This window comes from Dromaius novaehollandiae, chromosome Z, assembly GCF_036370855.1.
Source record: "Dromaius novaehollandiae isolate bDroNov1 chromosome Z, bDroNov1.hap1, whole genome shotgun sequence".
NCBI lineage: Eukaryota > Metazoa > Chordata > Aves > Casuariiformes > Dromaiidae > Dromaius > Dromaius novaehollandiae.
Window position 1 is genome coordinate 68,468,162 of NC_088132.1, and position 14,751 is coordinate 68,482,912.

The following is a 14,751-nucleotide window of genomic DNA, read 5'->3' on the forward strand; positions in this document are numbered from 1 at the left end:
TGAATTTGCCATTCAGGATCTGATCCAAACGTCTAGTATGATTTTCTGTCTACATCGGCAGAAAACAGCCAGTGGGTCAGAAGACTGCAAGAACCTCGAATTAAGAAAGCAACATAACTTGCACGCCACTCACGCTACTCTCTCAGACCAGTTTAAACTCTAAAGTATGGAGCTCCATAGATCTCCTGACATTTAACTAGGCTAATCATAACTGGAAACAAATTATTCCTCTTATAAATATCCAGCTCATTTAAGGAGGAATATATGGGTTAAAATATTTATCTTTCAGATGATCTCTTGTGGTAAGGAACTCCATGGTTCATAAAGATGATAGCACTTCAAAGTGTTAAAAAAAAAAATCATCCTACAGAGAAAATACAGTGGCTCACCAGGGCCTCCTGAAGATGCAGCAAAGATGTGCAACAGAGGTTTTAAATATCTGATCAAAGATATTTAAGAGAAGTATGTATGACACAGGATATTTAGGATCTAGTTTTCACTAGGTGTTGCATTATGTAAAGTCACACACCCGCACATAGGCTGCTGAATATTTTGAGCTAGACGTCTTAAGTAAGTGAGAATAAGTGTGCTGGCTTAAATGTGATCAGTAATAAACCTCTTATGAAATATAAAAAATGAGCACTTGAGTGCAAAATTTATTACAGCTTTGTAAAACTGAGTCCAAATCTGAAATGGACGTGATGAGTATTCTGAATTACTGAGGTGATTAAATCTTTCTTTGTTGATTAAATATATGCCCATTCCTAAAATTGTGACCCAGGACTGCACAGGTTAGTGAATTAAGTTTCTATTCAGCTTCAAATCCTTTACTTCTATTCACATTCCTAACGACTTCTTCCAAGCAAAACAACTGGAGAAAAACTACTGCTTCTTTTTTATGTATATAAACTGAAAGTAAAGAATAAACTTTCATATAGAATTGTGATGCCCTCGAGCTTTATAAAACTTGTATCTCCTCCTTCGCCAGCTGCAGTTAAACTCAAGATCTTATCAAATTGGGAATTCAATTCTTTTGTTCTTATAATCCAAAAATACAAAATTCAGAAAAATATTGATCTAACTTGCATTTCATTTATAAATATTTATCATGCAACATTCAATTTAATAATACATTATCTTTCCCTTTTGCATGTATTTTTTATTTAATTTTTGTTTTATTTAATTTTTAGCTAATGCTTTTATTATTTATCCATTCTTTCAAAATAAGACATATTTGCTCCAGCAATTTCATTGAATATATTTGATTGCATTCAAATATTTCCCTCCAGGTCTTGTCTGATTTTTTTAAAAAATTGTTTTAAATACACATACATTAGGAGGAACTAGAAAAGAGAAAAATAAATACAATTTTGATTTTTTTCTCCTCAAAGAATGCTATGTAGACTGAATACTAGCATTAGCAATTTAGTGCATGATGCGTCCTAGGTATGCCTATATTCACATGCACACTTAATCATAGTTAAAGAATGGAAATCACCTAGACATGAATGCTTAGTTTATTGCGGAGGCCCTGAAAACAAAACAGTCTTTTCCTCCAGGAGAGGAGGGGCAGCAGTAGCACAGCTTCCCCCCCCCCCCCAAACTCTCTGTCCTGTAGTGCTTCATGAGGGGGTTAAGCCAATGTGCAACGTGGCAAAGCACTTGGCTGGGTAGGGGCACAGTATCCCGACACACAGCTCTCGCCAGGGAAGGAAAGAGGAATAAGGGATTTGGATGGCTTGAGGGGTTCCTGAGGCTTTACAGCTCTATAGTGCGAATTTTTTATTGGCCCTCTTCTCCCGCTTTATGCCAGATAAACACAGAGCATCCTTGAGAATGATTTTGCAAGCAAAATTATGACATTTAGTATTGCAGTTAGCAAGCATTAGCTAAAGGTCTACTTTGCACTGGTTTGAAGCAGCCTGCTCCGAGGGCGCCATGCTCTTCTGTGTTATTATAACAAATTCCAGAACTTCTGCAAATGCAGGCCCCGACTGTGCCTTAATCCTCTTAGCGGCCCTTTGCTGGACCCTCTCCAGTTTGTCAATAGCTCTGGTCCCAGGGGCCCCAAACTGCCCATAATACTCCAGACGTGGCTTCACAGACGTGGTGCAGAAGGGAGTCATCACTTCCCGGGGCCTGCAGACTGCCGTCGTGATACTGCAGCCTCCTGCGCAGCCAGCCTTCTCCCCTGCAACGGCACGCTGCCAACACAAAAAAAAGCCTGAATAGTCTTCTTTCCAAAGTGTATCTATTTATTTTATTGCTATGTGCAATAAACAGCTCCAGCTGCTTTTAAGCCTCTACAGCCTTAGAGAAGAAACGACACCAGCAAAGAAAGGTCGTGTGCACACCTCATTTACAAGGAAATTAAAGGGTTCAGATAAATTTTGCCATTTTGTCTTTGCTAACCAGGTTAAATGCCCCCCCCCATCACTTGTTGGGACAAGATGTGAGATCCACCCGCCACCCCCTCCCCTACCGCCAGGCCCCCTACGGCGACAAGTGGAGAGGGGGGTCGTTAGGAGACAAAACAGACGAAAACGGGCTCCAGTGGGCACCGGCCACGCTGCTGGGACACGCGGTGAAACGAGGTGCTGCTTTGCCTCGCCGAAGGCGCCCGGGCAGCCGGCAGCCCCGGGCGAGGTGAGGAGCCGGCCGAGGCGGGGGACGGGCTCAGGGCGACCCACGGCCCCGGCCCTGGCTGCCGCCCTTCTACAGGCTGAATTAAGAGGGTTTGCTGTCAGCAGGCGTAAAGTCATCCAATGTAATTTCCACCCAGCGTAATGCTATGGCTTCGCCAGATGGATGTTACAGGACCCATGGTCTACGTGAGAATTGAGGTCGTCGGTCTTCAGACTACCTGTCTGTTCACATACAGCTATAGATCTGCCTAAGGGAATTTATTACAACTTTTCCCTCCCGTATTTGCATTTTTCTCACTCGTTAAGCTTTGTGGCCTTAATATGGAAATCAAGTGGAGATCATATGGCTGTTTCCCAGTCCCATGGGCAGAGAAACCATGGATGCTGCAAAGCACAGAAAGCCTGCTGTGGTTTTCTCTCGCGCGGTGGGACATTACAAGTTTTGCTGGGGTTCTTTGCTGTTGCTTTGGGGGGGTTTCCTTCAGGCAGTGAAGCAGAAGATTATCTCAACCTAATGCTGTTTTCCAGAAAACTGGTAAACAGGAATCATTTGGGCTGTTCTCGTATACACCTGCCCTCTCACACGCACGCTGCCAGCTCCGCGCTGCGTGTCGTGGGGCCTCTGGTGCAATTTTTTCCCCAGGAATTACAAAAGCAGGCTGAGGTACTCTTTCAGTGAAACGCTCTGTCTTCTGTCATTTACATAGTACAGCATTCTCCCCTTTTGGCTAAGGTAGTGACACAGATGAGGACATGAAATAAGGTTCTGAAGTTTAATTAGTGTCGTTAGAAAATTGGATAGAAAAGCAATTTAGGCTGCTGCTGCTGAGGGAAAAAACCCTTGACGACAGCAGAGAATTGGAGTCATAATGTACCTTTCACATACAACTAATCTCCCTATCTCTGAACTGACAAAGATGTTTTTTCAGTAATTTGAACACCAGCTGGCTTGTGCCATTTTTTTGAATAATCCGAACACTTGTAATGCAATTCTTATTATATCTGTTTACATCTCCATTGCAGCTATGAAAAGTTTCACTGTGAATTGATAGCAACTTTCTCAACCCGGAGTAAGTCTAATGTGTCATTCATATTTTTTGCTTCAAGTACTGTCTGCAGCTCTTCAATGAGGTACACAGAAGTCAGCTAAAAATTTAAACTCTCCACTGAACTCTTCAGTGTGGGTTCAATTCATTGCTCATCTACAGACTTCTCTGTGCACCCATGAGCAAGCTTAGACCATGCTCAGACCCCCCAGCTGGGACTTTTTAAGAGGCGAAAAGCAGATTAATCACTCTCCAGCATCATCTACTCCTCAAAGGTGCCTAAAATCAATCAAACCTAAGTTTTGTTGCAATTCAGAAATACTTTACCTGTCATCAGATCATATTCTACTCAGATGACTAGCACTTAAAGAGTTCACTTAAAAATAAAAGAAGGGAGTGAAGGAGCCTTTCCAAAGTGGCTTAGTGGTGAGAGACTTTCAGAGGAAACAGGCGATGAGGGATCCAGATCCTCTCAGGCGGGCTTGACAGTGCCCAGGCGTGTGTTTCCTCCTCAGAGTGAAGGCAGAGAAGCACCAGTACACAGCTAGAAACGCAGGATCCCTTACTCTGTCATCTGGTAAGGAGAATAAGGGGAAAACTTGGTTTCTGATCTCCGGGAGAACCATGCGTATGTTCTCCACTTAAGAGCTGATGAGCACCGAGGGCAGGGAACAGGGCTCGAGGCGCTCGTCCCATTGAGTGGCAAAATCAGATTTCCCCTCTCCTTGCTGCTCCAGTCCTGCAGGCCTGTCTGCTGCGGCCTGGCTTTGCAGAGAGCTGCCCTACCACGGGCTACTTTGCTGCTGCAAAGTGGGAGCAGTGGGCTTAAATCCCTGCAGACCGATGAGGGTCCATCTCGTGCTTTATTGTTTCAGTGCGAGCGTCGTAACCACAAAAATATTGTGCAGAAGAAATTGTTCTCTCCTCTACAAGCCTCTCCGGTACAGACAAAAGGGGTCTTAAATTCTGAGTCCCACGCTCTGAATCAGACGCACCCAATGTCTATGTGGTAAATCTTTGCTGACAGCACCCCGCTTACGGGCGAGGGAATGTATGTGGGAAGTGCGGTTCTGCTACAGCAGTGCCTCTGCAGCCACTGGAAAGAGGCAGTCTGCAAATTCAGGTAGACTCGATCGTTCTTCAGTCCCACACGGTCTGTCCCATTGCAAAATATTTCCCTGCCTTCTCAGTTTTGCCGAGTACTGCTGCATCAAAGATCTTAAAACTGCTGTTTTTGCCATATATGTTGTTGGTACACCTAAAATATCTTATTTCACGCATGGCCAGATTTTTCTCTTTTTTTGCTAATCCCACTGTGAATACTAAAACTTGTTCAGAGAAATCTGTCTCAGCCTGCCAGACAAGCGTGGCTAGACAAACTGTTTTTTAAATTTTCTTTACTACTTTTTTAGTTTGACAACCATTTGGTCAGTGGGAATGATGACCGAATTCAGTGAATAGTTTTTGCCAAAGGAAAAAGCAAGGAAGAAATTTCCAGGATGGCAAAACAATTAATTTACCCTTTCCATAACAGAATGTTCAAATATTTAGGCTATAGCTACACAAAGAAATGTAGATGAGGAAGAGAGAGTTGCATCTGTGGTGCTGCTGTCTTTTACACAGTATGGCCCTTAGTTCATCTAAGATTCAGAAAAAAATGGAAATTCTGGCTCCTTCTCTGCCTGGCTGAATGCAGAGGTTTGAGCTGAGAACTCCACTTTCTGAGAGGACAGCCCAAAGCGCTCATTAAAAAAGGTTGTTTGGTTTACCCCTTTAATCAAGTCCTATAAATACTTATCTTATAGCTATTTGTACATCCCTAGAGATGCAGCTGTGAACTGAGAGCTGCAGGAGACAGGCAGGGACGTGCCATGCAGCGCCGTTTTAAAAACACCAGAGGTACTTTGGCGTGAGCTCATGTGCCTGAATGACAGATCATGAATTAAAAAATGCTGGTTTCAGCCTGCTGCAGTGGGGTGGACCTCTCACAGTCCTCCAGCCATCTTCTTGTTAGGGCAACATGGTCCTGTTGTGTCAAACCTTGCTACTCTGGCAATCACATCTGACAGTACCAAACGCATCTTTGCTTATGGTTTAAAATAATAAATGGAGAGGTATGAATTCTGACAGGAGTTGGTAACTATGTAATTTGTACATTGAATTACTACTCTTCAGCTGAGAAAGCCATTCGCTGGCTAGTTTCCCCAAGATTTCTCTGCCAGTTTAGTTTTTCAAGTATATCTGAAAATACATTATACCTAGAAGGCATTGCAGACTCATGATCTCACCTGGCTTAAAGCTAAAACTCACAATTTTCATTTAATCCCTTCCTTTCTGCCCTGCCAGCAACAAAAACCTCCAGAAATAAATTGAGGCAATTATCCATTGAATTTATACGGTTCAAATTATTGCTAAGTTTGTTTGGCACATTTGTGCTTCAGGAAAGTTGCGTGTGAATGGATTTTAAGGCATGGTCTGCAGTCAGGTAGCCTATTTACAGTGTTGGTATCAAATCATAGGTGGTTGTTGTCGCAGTGCTGCTATATAATGTGTCCTAGTGGCATGCTGAGTACACTCAGGCAGAGTTTGCAGTAGGTGCGATGGAGTTAAGACTCAAGACTGAAATGCAGGATACTCTTGAATGACTAGAGTTCGCATTCATCCCTCAGAGCTTCTGGGTTATTGAGGGAGGTGGGCACGTTACTGAAAGTTAGAATAGGAAAAGCTGCACATACAATATATAGAGAAATGTGTTAGCGACGCATGAAATACAGCGAGAGAAATGTGTTACAGTGCACATGAATGCAGTAACAATATTTTGTAGTGAATCAAGTTTTAGCATTTAGGTAAGAAGTTTCTTTACTGACCCAAAGGTATAAAACCGAGAAGGCAGAACGCCACCGGGCCTCATGCGTAACACTGTACGTATCTTCCCTCTCACCGCAAAACAAACAAAATAACAACATCCAAACGAACAAATGGGAGCCTGCTGGAGCTGGGATGTTCTCTCAAGACTTCCTCTTCTATGGGAGAAGTTGTTTAACTTACTTCTTCCCCTTCTGTCTTCCATTTTATCTTATTTTTTTCCTTCCCAAATTGCTTAAATAGCATGATAACAATTAACACACTGCCTAGCCTGTCTGACTGTATGGGGAAAAGGGAAAAAAGCCTCTTGCTCTTTATTTGTTCGCCCCTGTGTAGTAAGTTTTACAGTGTAGCTGATTCTAGGCTCTGAAAATACTCATTGGTTTAGTGGAACCGATGCAGCTTTTGGCTTAAGCCATCAGTAATTGGCATGAAATGGCAAGCATTCATAAAGCAGTTAAATCCGTTTTTATGGTAAATCCTGCCATTAGCCACATTCAAGCAGCTATGCTTGGTTAGAAAAAACAAAATGTTCCCAGTGTTGCTGCACTCTCTGTTGCTTGTACCTTTAGTAGTAAGCACACCAAGCCATTTAAGTCTCTTTTCTGGTTCTAGGTAAATGACAGAAAATCTCAGCAGCGCAAGCGTTGCAGAGCCAGGACTGAATCACCTCTTATCATACTGTTAATGATTCCTCTCAAGTGCTGGGACTGTTTTTTGCAGTACACTGTGAAATGCAAACAAGTCGTCGCTTCTCCAGAGTGTACGGCTTGGGTTATTAGTGTTCTCCTTGCAGCGGGGCTCTGTGCCACCAGAGAGGTGGCCGTTCGGTCGCGCTTTCCGCTCCTTTCTCAGTGGCAAGTTCATCCGCTGTCATTTCTGCAGCAGTCAGACAACTACTTAGGCAGCAGTGATGCTCTCCCTCATTGCCATAAGGAGGAAAATACTAAGGTGCTTTTTGTGAGGAATCCTGTCAGAAAGATGAAACTTTAAGCTTGCAGACATCTGACTTCTGTCCCTCACTTCCCCCCTTCTGTGCTGTCTTCTATTACAGGCTGCCCCAGCACTTGAGCACTCCTTTTCCTTTCGAAAATATGTATTCTTTTTATCACAGTATCTGTAGACCATGGAGAAATTGTTACCACATATATAAAATGCCTTTTCCGGGATTTTATGCATCCTTTTCCCACTTGGTAAGCTTTAGGAAAAAAGACCACAACCGAAAACACTTATTCAATCTTTTTCTGGATTTAACAAAATTAATGCCAAAAAAAAAAAAAAAAATCAAAAGGCCAAAGTAATGAGTGCTTGCTTATAAGAAAAAAACTTACAACTTTCTGTACCAAATTGTTTTCATAAGTTTTACAGATTTTTTTAACAGTACAAAGTATTTTTCTTGCATTTGAGAAAGATGCAAGAATGCATATGTTCATACAAAAATGACACATTTGGTACAATTGTTGTTAAAAGTAGCACATGGACTGCCCTAGAAAGGAGAGTTGATTTCCTGACATTTTTACACATAGAGTGCAAACAGACTTCATAAAATGCTCTCAGTCTGATAATTTTGTGAGTGCTGATTTTGGGCAGAGAGGGAAGTAGCTGCTAAGACACTCATTGAAATGTATCTGATTTTGTTGGTCCTTTAAATTCTCAGGATTCACTGGGTCCGAGAGCGACACCACAAAAAGACCTGCCTAGACCATCCAGCTCCTCTCCCAGCCTCCAGCTCGTGTTTTCAGTCCAGGCTTCAGCTTTTCTTGTACTATTCCCTATGAGCCAGCAGGCTCTTGCACGGCCTAGCAGCCCGCAAGCTCTTTTCGAGGGCAGTCCGTGAAAATGCTCTCTCCATACAGCGCAGGAAACACGATCACCAGACGAGTGGGACTTCGAGCTTGTAAGGGGGGTATTCAAATGGACAAAACAGAACGCTTCTCCAAATGTTTCTCAGCACTGGTTATCTCAGCGAATCTTAGGTTCAGTGCTATCAAATGTGAGGTGTTTTCAGCTGATAGTCTTCCAGCTTCCTTTCCCTCAAGCATTGATTTAGTGATGTGAACAGGAAAAGAAATCCTTGATTCTTTGTAATGAAATGAAAGAAGAAGCAATGGAAGTTTACCCAACCTTGTTTTGCAGGCCAAGAGCAAGAGGCCAGGATGAGGATGACAAGCAGATTAACAAGCCTGAAACACAGGCAAGATGACCGTGTTTAGCTGAAGCAATATCAGAAAGGAAACGGGTAAAGAAAGAAAAATCTCTTTAAAACTTTGTTTAACTGTGATGCCTACACCACTGTGCAGAGACATCTGTACTCATCCTATCCAAACACTCCCACTTTCTTTTATCCACCCATGTTTCTCATCTTATAATTAAATGATGAGCACGGAGGAGTGCCTTGCGTTTGAACAGTGCCTTGCACAAATTGCTCCCAAGTCTCTGGCTATGAACAGCAAGTGCCACAGAAATAAAAATAAAAACTGGACCCTGAGACTTTGATAGAGAGATACCCTGAGTAACCTAGATAAAGAGAGGCTAAATGAGCTTGACTTCAAAAGGATGTAAAGCGAAAGGAGACAGAAAGGGACAAAGACTATGGGGCATCCATAAGAAAAGGGCAGGGGAGGAGAAATTATTAGTTTAGTGCTTAGTTATTAGTATTAGTGCTAGTAAATGCAAAGGTAGCATATCTACTTCGGGTCTGAAACACAAATTGCTGAGAGCCAGGAAAGTGTGTTTCATGTCCCGCCATTATAGGTGATCTGTTTGTCCTCTGGGGATGCTGACCCACTGCGGCCATTCTGGTAATCTTACATAAATGACTAAGAGATGCTGGAGAAACAGAGATGTGGGCAGCAGTCAAAGGAGGAGAAGAAGGCAGGAGGGTCTGGAAAGGCCAGGGAAGATGCTTTTTGAATAGTACGAGTATTGGTAGAAAGTGAATCTGAGACCTCAAGCTAAAATGCATCTGTTAGAATGGAAAAACAACCATGAAATCTGAGGATGGGGGGAGAAAAATCTGGGACCGGCAGGTCAACTCCTGTTGGGTTTCACCCATTTTGCTTTGGAAAAGTTAGGCAGACTCTCCATGAGGACATTATAACAAAATATATGAGGAGCATGAAACTGGACAGCATCTCTTATGCCTCTGAATCCAAGCTCTTGGTGGATTTCTGTGGTGTCTAGGTGTCACATAATCGTTTTCCATAAATCTAGTTCATTTGTCCCACTACTTCAGTTAAGGGTCTGCTGCATAACCTGTTCATTATAATGGCTAAGGATAAATTTATTCATGGCCAGCTCATGCTCAGTGGCTCTGCTAGCAGCTCCAGTTAAGGAAAAGTCAGTGATGGCCTTTGCAGTGCAAAGAAGCCAGGCACATGCCAGTGACTTGCAACCCAATGGCTGTTTGACTACGCTAGTAGGTTTGCAGTGGTGGAGCTGCCACGAAGGAAATCGACTGTGAGGCTGTACTTGGGAGGCAGAAGAGTTGGACTGTGGGGCCATGTGAAGGAGGCGCCTGTTGGGCTGGGGAACAGATGCATGAGGGGGGCCAGGATTAGGTCTGGAGGAAGAAGGGCGATCGGAGGACTTGCAGGACCAGGTGCTATGCACTGAAGCTGAGTGCTGGAATGGCATGTAAGTGCTGTGGATGCAACTTTGTCCATTCTGGTCAAACCCTTTGCAAGCAGACGGAAGAGGTGCATGGTGGTGACTAGAAGAGGGGTCCATGCACTGATGAAGAAAAATGGATTTGGCTCTTGAGCCAAAGTAGATAGTCACTACTGACTTGAATGGATTTTTTTTTCTTCACTGATATCTGTTGGTATCTATTTCTCTGGCAGAAATTATACCACTAATTCACCTTTGTTTAATTTTGAAACAATGTTCTTCTAGCCTCCCCTGATTAGCGAGCCTCTTCATTATGCTATAGACTGACTTATGCTGGTAATCTATGGAACAACTGGCCTGTAGCACCTTGCTAAATGAGAGGAAATCACTGCAGCAAGCCAGAAACCAGCAAAGGGCAATTCTTGCCCTGTACACAGGAGAACTGACAAGCACAGGACTAGATGAATTGCAGTCCTCATTTCACACAGTGAAATCAGCCAATACATCTATGAAACCAACTAAATCTAGAACTTCAAAATCAGTCTGATTAGAAGCCAAAATGAAAATATCTCAACCCAGTAAGACAGAATTAATGAATTATTAGACGTAGCTTTATCATTTCTGAAGGAAAAGCAAGACACCTGTTTTGCAAAGACTCGCATACTAAATTTCAGACGTGTGAGTACTGTTGACTTTGATGACCCTTTTCACATATGTGGTACTTGCAGGATCCAAATCCAGAGTCAGATTCTAGAGCATCTGAAAGCAAATTAAAGGAATAATAGCACTGACCCTATTACATTTATGGTAGAAATACTTTCTGATATCTTAGACTTTAAATAGATGTAGCCTGTACAGGAAGCTCTTATTATTCTGCAAACAGTCTGGTAATCCCCCAGAGGGAACAGCACTATGACCTCTGTGTGATTGATAGCAAGGAGCAAGACAGGATATTGTCATTGTCCAGACGAAAGCAGAGTATTAACTGGGACAGACTCCAGCACTTTTTCATCCAAGACTTTCAGGGTGTCTCAAAGTGATAAAACAAAAGGAATTAAATATCATAAACCAAATCCTTTAAGAGAGATTATATGAACAGTTATGTTGCAATGTGCTCAAGCAACACAAGAGCTCTGAATTACTCTCCAAGTAATTCAGTAATGCGTCCCTCCCTCTTTCCTGGGAGTCCGGGCCCTTAACTTTGGGTACCATGAACAGCACCCTATTTAAATGCCCTTAAATAGACATATGATGAAAACTTATCTTTAGAAACCTTGGACATAAATAGAGGGGTCCTAATCAGCAATTCCTTGATCCTGTCCTAACCTGAGCCGGTGGGGAACCTGCAGTGATTTCGGTGGGTTTTGCTACATCTGCACGCTATGCAGGAGCTGGGTCCAGCTCGTCAGTGAGAATGACACTAAGTTTTAGGTTTTGGGTGCGCTCCAGAGTGCTGGCACTGCTGAGAGGAAAAGCCTACACTAGGCTTTACTATAGCTTGCTGTCACCCTGGATGGACTGTGTTAGGGTAGAGCTGTGCCTGCTGGCCCTGGGTGTCGGGGAGCAGCGAGGGCCGGCTGCTCCGCAAGGGCAGGTGAGCCGGGAGCGGACCGCAATGGTAAGGCAGGCACCAGCAGTGACCTCCCCAACAAGGAGCCAGACGCAGAGTGGCAAGGCCGGGCCAGGGTCAGACACAGTCCACTGGTCACCCAGCAAGTCCGTAGTGATGAGGCAGGTCTGAGGTCAAGCTGTGAAGCTGGGCTGGAGGGTCTGGGTCAGGGTCAGACTCATGGAGGTAGGAGACCGGGTGAGACATAGCTGCTGCACAGCTGCGATGCAGCAGAGGTGGGGGCCAGCAGTACAGATTCAGCTTAAAAGCAGTTCCCGAGGGAAAGGAGGGGCAGGCCTTCACTTCTAGCTCTCTTCACAACAGCTCTTATCAGTGAAGGAGCAGAGCAGCTGATCTCATTAACTTAGCCAACAAACTCCTAGAAAGGGGATGTGATCCAGGCTTTGACAGCAGGTCCACAAGCGCACAGCTCACAACATGCTCTGTGGACAATATGGGACCATATGGTGCTGTCAAGGTGATCCAGTGCTGCAAACAGCATAGCTCTTTTGGATGTGCTGCAGCTGAAGTACAGTGCAAGCATGGACCACAGCTTGCTGAGGCCAGGACACACACTCCACAGCAACTCTGGGATTAGAGTGTGTCTAAGAATGATCCAGCAATAAAAAGACTTAATTCAGAGGTTTAACTTACTCTATTTTTATTTTGGAACTACAGTATTAATTCATCTCATGAGACATTACATTTAAGGCTTATTTTCTGTGCAGTTATTCTGGAATAACTTCATTCCTGAATAACTCTGGTGTGCTGATGCTCTTTTCCTAGAGCAAGAGTACATCCTTCTGGTGTAGTTTAAGCCACTTTGAATGAACAAAGTGCTCTTATTTCGGACTAAGAGTGGCCCTTCATGGAGTTGTTCAAGAATAGCAATTTCTCTCTGAATACAGTCTGTAATTTGAGCTGACTTTCAAATGTGGACAGGCCCTTTAATATTTCACAGAGGTTTCAAGAATAAGATACCGAGGAGTGGTAAGCTAGCTGTCATGCTGGCTTCTGCAGGCAATCAGGTAAATACGCAGCCTGACAACCTGCAGGAGCACTGCAAGTGCCCCTCTGGAACAAATCTTTCTGCCATTGCAAGGAATTCGGTGACAACACCAATAGTCCAGTGTCCGATTATCTCTGTTTCCCGTCCTTGTGCATGCAAAGAAATCAAGCTAGCAATATATAAATGCATGCAAATATCCAAGCAGCATTTTCACCAGGAATGCAGAGTCCAACTTGAGCAATTTCACCACAGACTGCACCACAGCTGTTGAAATTTTGCGGATGCAGCTCAGGTGTTCAGAGACTTCCCTTTCTCCCAGCGTAGGTGATTCTGTGCACTGAAGCACAGGGTAGGTTTGTACATCTGGCGTGTGATTAGGATTAGGAGAAGGTTCCTTGGAATACGGCTGCACCTCTGCGTGCAGTCTCACGTGGGGCACGCGCTCCAGACGGAGCACAGTCCTGCGTAGTTCTTCCGTTCCCTGGCTTCAGCTGCTGGTTCATCTGCTCAGGAGATCACAGATCAGGCCCATGAAATGAATCTGGCAAACAGAATAACAGAGCAGGAAAGAAACTGCTGTGCTGTGCTGTACTGCTGAAACACAAGAGTTGCATGAAATACAGCCCTGGGGAGGGTAAGACAGGAGCTGACGGTAGGAGTCTCATGTTCAGTGTGTGAGATTTGACTAGGTCCCTCTCTCGCAGGTGGCAGTACGACCCCCCCCCCCCCCCCGGTAGACATCGGGCATTGTGGAAATGTCAGTATTGGTTATTTTGGACGCTAGCCTGCATTTTCCAACACTGATCGTTTCGGGTGTGCAATGTGAATGTCGTTGATTATTGGAGCACCAGTTCTCAGTATCTTCTGTTAAGTTGGGCCTTTCAGGCATACCAAGTTACTCCTAAAATATTTACACACTAATTTTCAATTTATTTGTAAATTATTAACAACTTATATCTGAAACAAGCCAGAGGAAAAATTTCTTATTGTGGATTTATACGCCAGCTGATTTATGTCAACTCACATTCTGTGGTGGAGTGCAAGTTAAAGTATATAAATACTTTGTAGCAGTTCTAGTTTGTTAATGAGTCTAAAAAGGTTCAGGTATATTCAGATGAAAAGAAGGATATTGACGCTGGTTCAGCAGTAGTTCATTTCAACAAGAGTGAAAGATGCTTGTATTCAAGTGCAAAATTGCCCCTCCTGTTTTGTATGAATGCAGCAATAATCAGGTAATTAGATTCCTTGCTCTCAAAATGTATATTTGTACAAAATTTGAATATCTGATCTCGGAAAAATATAAGATTCTGTTCATCTTTTGGTTAGTTAAACTTATCATTTGCATTGATTGTCCTGCAAATAGCTTGTGCATTTTTTGCAAGAAGCATATGTGCTGTTGTATCAGGATATCCTTATGCTGTACTGTGCTAGGTTTGGACATATGCTGAATAAAGGTTCTAATCTAAAAAGTTGATTCCCAGGTAACTCATGTAATTTACTTTAATCCTCATGATTTGGATTCATGTCACAATTTTAAAGAATTTGTCTAATAGAATTTAATTTATAGCAAATAAGCAGGTTGAAATTAAACTATTGCTTTGACCTATCTTTTTACACTCTCAAATAGAACAAGAACCTGTGAATATTCTCCGTCTTAAAGGAGAAAGTTCTGAGCTGATTCATCCGCATAAGAAACTTGTGTAAGAACCTTTTGTGAGAGACAAGTTGCATCTGGTTCAAAGTGGAGAATGAGGGCTGTTTCTGTCTTTGGACAGTAGCCCTTGTATATTCATGCTCGTGGAATATGTCTCCCCTGACATCGAGCTGTGGAACTGCCTTCATAATTCAAGTCTGTGAGGAAGACACAAAAGATGGCACACAAAAATGATATCATCCCTTTATCAAGAGAACACCACTGGTGAAGGAGTACAGTCCCCACTCATTCTCAGCCTACCTCAGTTCTTTGAT